We start from the raw sequence: 6,435 nt of genomic DNA on the forward strand, positions 1-6,435 counted from the left end.
ATCTGGCTTGTCAGCTAAGAATAGCTATAGCCTGGTCGGTTCTGAACCCTCCAGCAGTTGGGCTGTAGTAAGGGAGTTCCTTTCCCCCAATGAGCAGGGTCTGGTGGTGGGTGGCTGCTCCCATGTCCAGAATCAAAAGTGTACTTTGTGTCTGTATATTCATATATATACAGAATAAAACATCAATCAGAATAAAACATCAATCAGAACTTTTAAGATATCAGCACTTCTCATTGCTACTTTATTTACAATAGCCAAGATATGGAAACAACTTAAGTGCCCATCAACAGGTGAATGGATAAAGAAGATGTGGTATATATAGTGGAATACTACTCAGCCATAAAGTGAAAAGTTGAAATCTTACCATCTGCGACACCATGGATAGACTTAGAGAGTATTATGCTTACTGAAATAAATCAGATGGAGAAAGACAAATACCACATGATTTCACTCAAATTTAAAATATAAAAAAACAAATAAAATAAATGAACAAACTAAACCAAACTAAAGCAAACACTTAGATACAGAGAACAGGGCAGTGGTTACCAGAAGGGATGGGGCAGGAAGAGGGCAAAATGGGTAAAGGGGATCAACTTTATAGTGAGGGATGGAAACTAAATTTTTGGTGGTGAACACACTGTAGTGTATACAGAAGTAGAAGTATAATGTACACAAGAAACTTATGTATTGTTATAAACCTATGTTACCATAATAAAAAATAAATTAAAAAAATTTTTTTAACTGGGAAACAGAAAGTGTCCTTCAACTGGATTTTGGCTTTCGGACATGTTTTGGGCATTTGGCTCTCACCCTGTGTCTTGAGTCTGTCTTACTGACCTTCTGTCTGGCCCAGGCCTGAACCCAACCTGGCTGGCTGAGAGCAGTGACCTCCCAACTCATCGGTGCCACTCCCCTTTCTTGGGGCTGGACCTTGCCTCTGCCATCCCTCCTATTGACTCTGATAGGCTTACCTAACCTACGCCAGCCAAGCCACTCACCAGAAGCTGAGCCCTGTTGCTGCCTGGAAGCCCTGGTGCCCATTCTACCTTCTGGTTCAGGACCGCTCAAGGACAGATTCCAGTCCAGGCCACCAGCCAAGCTTTGCCTTCGTGGACTTGGTAATTTGGATTCTGGCCCCTTCTTAGAAGGGGATAGCTCTTTCCTCAAGCCCAGCCATTTTACCCAATATGCCTCTTCTCCTTACCAGTTCTTAGGGAACATCAAGGCTAGACCCACCCTGTTCATTGCAATTAGTATCGCTCAGATCTTTGCCTACAGAGACACGCAGGCAGAGTGAGCAATGTCAGGCAGTGGTCACTAGGGGGCAGTTGGCTCTCCAGGCAATCCCAGAGGCAGAGGCATCGAGAACTCCTGGGGCAGTTCTGGCATCTGGTCCCATGCATCAAGCTGAGAAGCGAGGAGGGACAGCCACATGCTTTGCTAGGTTAGTCCTGTGCTGTGAGAGGACATTTCTTCTAGTTGTTATGTAAAGCATCCAAGCCTGCTTCCCTGCTCCTCCCAGAGATGAACTGCCTAGTATCTTTCTTTTCTTTTTTTAATTGAAGTGTAGTTGATTTATGTTAGTTTCAGGTATACAGCATAGTAATTTGATATTTTTATGGAATATACTTTACACATACTTATTATAAAATATTGACTATATTCTCTGTGTTGTACATTACATCCTTGTAACTTATTTTTTACCTAGTAATTTGTACCTCTTAACCCTCTTCCCCTATCTTTCACTTACCCCTACCTCTCTCCCCTCTGGTAGCCACTAGTTTGTTCTCTGTATCTGTGAGTCTCTTTCTGTTTTGTTATATTTGTTCATTTGTTTTATTTTTTAGATTCCACATTAAGTGAAAACATGATATTTGTCTTTCTCTGTCTGACATTTCATTTAGCCTAATACCCTCCAGGTCCATCCATGTGTTCGCAAATGGCAAAATTTCGTTCTTTTTTATGGCTGAGTAATACCTACATCTTCTTTATCCATTCGTCTGTTGATAGACACTTAGGTTGTGATTAATATTCAGAAATCTGTTGCAATCCTATATACTAATAATGAACAATCAGAAAGAGAAAACAAGAAAACAATCCCATTCACAATCGAATCAAAAAGATTAAAATACCTAGGAATAAATTTAACCAAGGAAGTGAAAGCCCTGTACTCTGAAAACTGTAAGATGCTGATGAAGGAAATTGAAGATAATACAAATAAATGGAAAGATATCCCACATTCATGGATTGGAAGAATTAGTATTGTTAATCTGTTCATACTACCCAAACCAATCTATAGATTTAATACTATCTTTCTATAAAACATTTTTTGCTTAAATTAGCCAGAGTGGATTATTTTGTCTGGAATTAAGAACATCGAATTCACCATCTTCCAACTTCTTGTGATCTTTGAATCATTCAGAAAATCCTAGAGAGACTTCCCTGGTGGCACAGTAGTTAAGAATCCGCCTGCCAATGCAGGGGACACAGGTTCAATCTTCCTGGTCCAGGAAGATCCCACATGCTGCAGAGTAACTAAGCCCATGGGCCACAGCTACTGAAGCCTGCACACCTAGAGCCCGTGTCCGCAACAAGAGAAGCCACCGCGATGAGAAGCCTGCGCACCCCAAAGAAGAATAGCCCCCGCTCACTGCAACTAGAGAAAGTCCGCACAGAGCACCGAAGACCCAACACAGCCACAAATAAATAAATAAATTTATAAAAGAAAATCCTAGAGCCATAGATTGTTTATTTAATTTTTGTTTGTAGATCCTGACAGAGAGTACTATTAGTATTAAAGATCTACCATGAGCTCTACTGTAGTAGTAAAAAATTAGCAAGTACCATGCAATAATGTTAAAAACGGTGACCAACCAATCAGATATGACATACTCATATTTACTTTCACTAAAAGCTTTAGTGTTAATATTGATAATGTTAAATAATAAAAGTATCATTATTGATGATGAAAGGCTTTAACTGTTAAAAAACAAATTTATGATTTACTTTAAAATTTCATCTTTGTTTCCCTTCTGACGTTTACATTTGGGGAGAAATGTTTTATAAGGGATATATTTTACAGTAATACACATATGTAATTTTTGTTTGGGGGGGGTTGTTTTGTTTTCTTTTGTTTGGGGCTGCACCATGCAGTTTTCAGGGATCTTAGTTCTCCCACCAGGGTTGCACCCTCGGCAGTGAAAGCACAGAGCCCTAACCATTGGACAGCCAGGGAATTCCCAATTTTTTAATACTTATTTTGGAAGTACATGGCAAGATATTTTTACTGATTAGTATGCATGATAAAAAAATTTGCAAACCGTTGCAGTGAATTTAACGTATTCATTCTTTTGTCTTTTTTTTTTTTGCTTTTGCCTTTTGTTTTTGATAAAATTTGTTTTCTTTTTTTTTAATTGAAGTATAGCTGATTTACAATGTCGTGTTAGTTTCAGGTGTACAGCAAAGTGATTCAGATTCTTTTTCATTTTAGGTGAATATAGTTCCCTGTGCTATACAGTAGGTCCTTGTTGTTTATTTTATATATAGTAGTGTATATATGTTCATCACAAACTCCTAATTTATCCCTCCCCCTCACCTCAACGTATGCATTCTTAAAGAGACCTTAAAAAATATCGAATCTAGTAGTTTATGAAATGTTTTGGTGGCAGAAATCTTTCACTGAAGAAAGCCCCAATACCTAAAACAAACAATATTCTTGGGCTTCCCTGGTGGCGCAGTGGTTGAGAGTCCGCCTGCCGATACAGGGGATGCGGGTTCGTGCCCCGGTCCGAGAAGATCCCACATGCCGCGGAGCAGCTGGGCCCGTGAGCCATAGCCGCTGAGCCTGAGCGTCCGGAGCCTGTGCTCCGCAACGGGAGAGGCCACAACAGTGAGAGGCCCACGTACCGCAAAAAGAAAAAACAAGAACAAAAAAAACACATTATTCTTGATAGGGTTCCCCATCTGCTCCTTTCCTAAAGGGGTCAGAAAAGCACTATTTGCAGACCATGATATGCTAGACCTCTCTCTTTTTACAGATTCGGAAACCGAGGTCCGGAAAGGAAATGTCTTGGCCAAGATGACTTTTCTATTTGATGACTGAACTGGAGCTCAACCTACATTTCCTGAATCTCTTTTTGGCCAAAAGTCTTTCCACCACATTACATTATTTCATTGAAATGCTAGATTTGAGAGAGTTTCATGACACTTTCTAATTTGTGTTTCTTTTATGGTTCTGAAATGTTGAGATGTTTGCCAGAGTCCTGGGAGTATCTGAGAAGCTAGAGGGAAGTGCTGAAGAGCCTCACCCACCACACAACCCTCACTTGCACTTCCTGGCAAGGCTTATCGTATAAAAAACAGTTTTAATAAGTTCACGGTGCATTTTGTTTCTGCTTCTTTTTGCCTGTTGGCTTTAGTCAAAAGAATCTGGATTGGAAACTCAGCCAAACACTTTCAAAGGATCTGATCACAGTCACACTGTCATCAGATAGAAACACAGCATCACCCAAACCTCTGGGTCTCTTGTTCACACATGTGGATTCTAACTAGCAGAGGAATAAGCTGTAGCAACTACAAGCAAATATCTCTGAACTTCACTGAGACTGATAACAATGGTAATAAAATTAGTCTTTTCCATGACGAACACTACCAGTAAGTCAACTGTTAAAAAGGGATAGTTGTAACAGTAACCAATGCATTAGCTCTTGTCAATGAGATTCCTTTTGGCAGTAATATATTCTGGGGGATTAAGTTAAACCAAATGTTTGTAACAATGAAAATGTAGTCATGTTAACAGTTAAGATTATCATCTTGGTGAATATTTACTGCAGTTACCTTCAGATTTACTCTTTATCTCTCTGGACACTGATCACTCTCATCTCTTTCTGATAAATTCCATTTTAGATTAAAACCAACAGAAAGCATCCTTTCACATTTTAAAAGCCTTGCCATTTATTTTCTTTTAAAATGTTTATGCTTTTTTTTTCCTTTGAGCTGCTGCTCACCCTGCCACCTGCACAGTGATGGGGTTAAGCAGTGAAAGCCCTGATTGAGAAAGTTCTGTGAGTACTTTGGCCACATTTGACTTTACTTGGTGCTCATAACTTTCAGGCCGAGCAATAGGTAAACACTACGTGCACCTTTCCTGATTTCCCTTTGATTTTCACATCTGTTTCCTGCCACTTGGTTACTTCATGGCCGCACAGGTAAGAGGCCCAGTGTTGACTCTGTAACCTAGGCGCTTATCTCTCTGGTTCCTGTGCTTAGAGGGAGCCTCTGAAGAAAGGTCCATCCATACATGACCTCACAGGAAGCTAGCCTTCTGCTGTCTCCTGATGTGACCCTGGGCAACTCCTGGGTGCAGAATTCAACAAGACGAGGAACTAAAGGTGTGTATCACAAAAGCACTTTGTTATTTATAGGACTGATTTCTGAAATTGTTCTGTCATAATATTTTTGTTGATTAGTATTTTATTTATTTATTTTTTGCGGTACGCGGGCCTCTCACTGCTGTGGCCTCTCCCGTTGCGGAGCACAGGCTCCGGACACGCAGGCTCAGCGGCCATGGCTCACGGGCCCAGCTGCTCCGCGGCATGTGGGATCTTCCCGGACTGGGGCACGAACCCGTGTCCCCTGCATCGGCAGGCGGACTCTCAACCACTGCGCCACCAGGAAAGCCCTGTTGATTAGTATTTTTTAAATTCTTTCTATCTCATTAGGCCATAAGTGACACCTTCCTATGTTTTTAATCGGTAAAATGGGTGGAGGAGGGTGATAGGGAATTTGCACTTTGAGTGGCTTTGCTGTTATTTTCTTTCGTCACTTTTGATCATATACACACAGGGTGGCATTTATTCCTCCACCTGGAAAGAGAGGAGAGAGGCCACATGAACCACCTGAGAACACCTGTGACCCGGATGCTTTGAGAGGCCCTCCCAGAGCTGTGCCATGCTGGTGGGCGCGACCTTCACTCTCTCAGGCCACCATACCACAGTGAGCTTGGAGAGCCCCGTGACAAATGTTTGCAACAATGGCAATGCCCTCACGTTAACAGTTGGGATTATTGTCCCAGTTAATATTTCCTGTACTTACATTCAAATTTACCCTTTTGGACACTGTTTGTTCAGGAGAGGAGGAAACCCTTGTTCCTTCCCAGGTCGCTCCAAGACCACCATATAACCACCAATTGTTCAGTGGCCCACTCCTTCCACTAACCACTTGGTCCTCAAGCGTGAACTGACAGTCCATCTTCCTGTGACACGGTGGTTCTTAACCAGAATTGCACCTAAATCACCTATGAAGTTCTTTGGGAATTCCAGGGCAGTCCAGGGGTTAGGACTCCGAGGTTCCACTACAGGGGCCTGGGTTCGATCCCTGATCGGGGAACTAAGATCCTGCAAGCCAAGAGGCACGACCAAACAACAAACAAACAAA

The sequence above is a fragment of the Tursiops truncatus genome, chromosome 4, assembly GCF_011762595.2.
Source record: "Tursiops truncatus isolate mTurTru1 chromosome 4, mTurTru1.mat.Y, whole genome shotgun sequence".
Lineage (NCBI taxonomy): Eukaryota > Metazoa > Chordata > Mammalia > Artiodactyla > Delphinidae > Tursiops > Tursiops truncatus.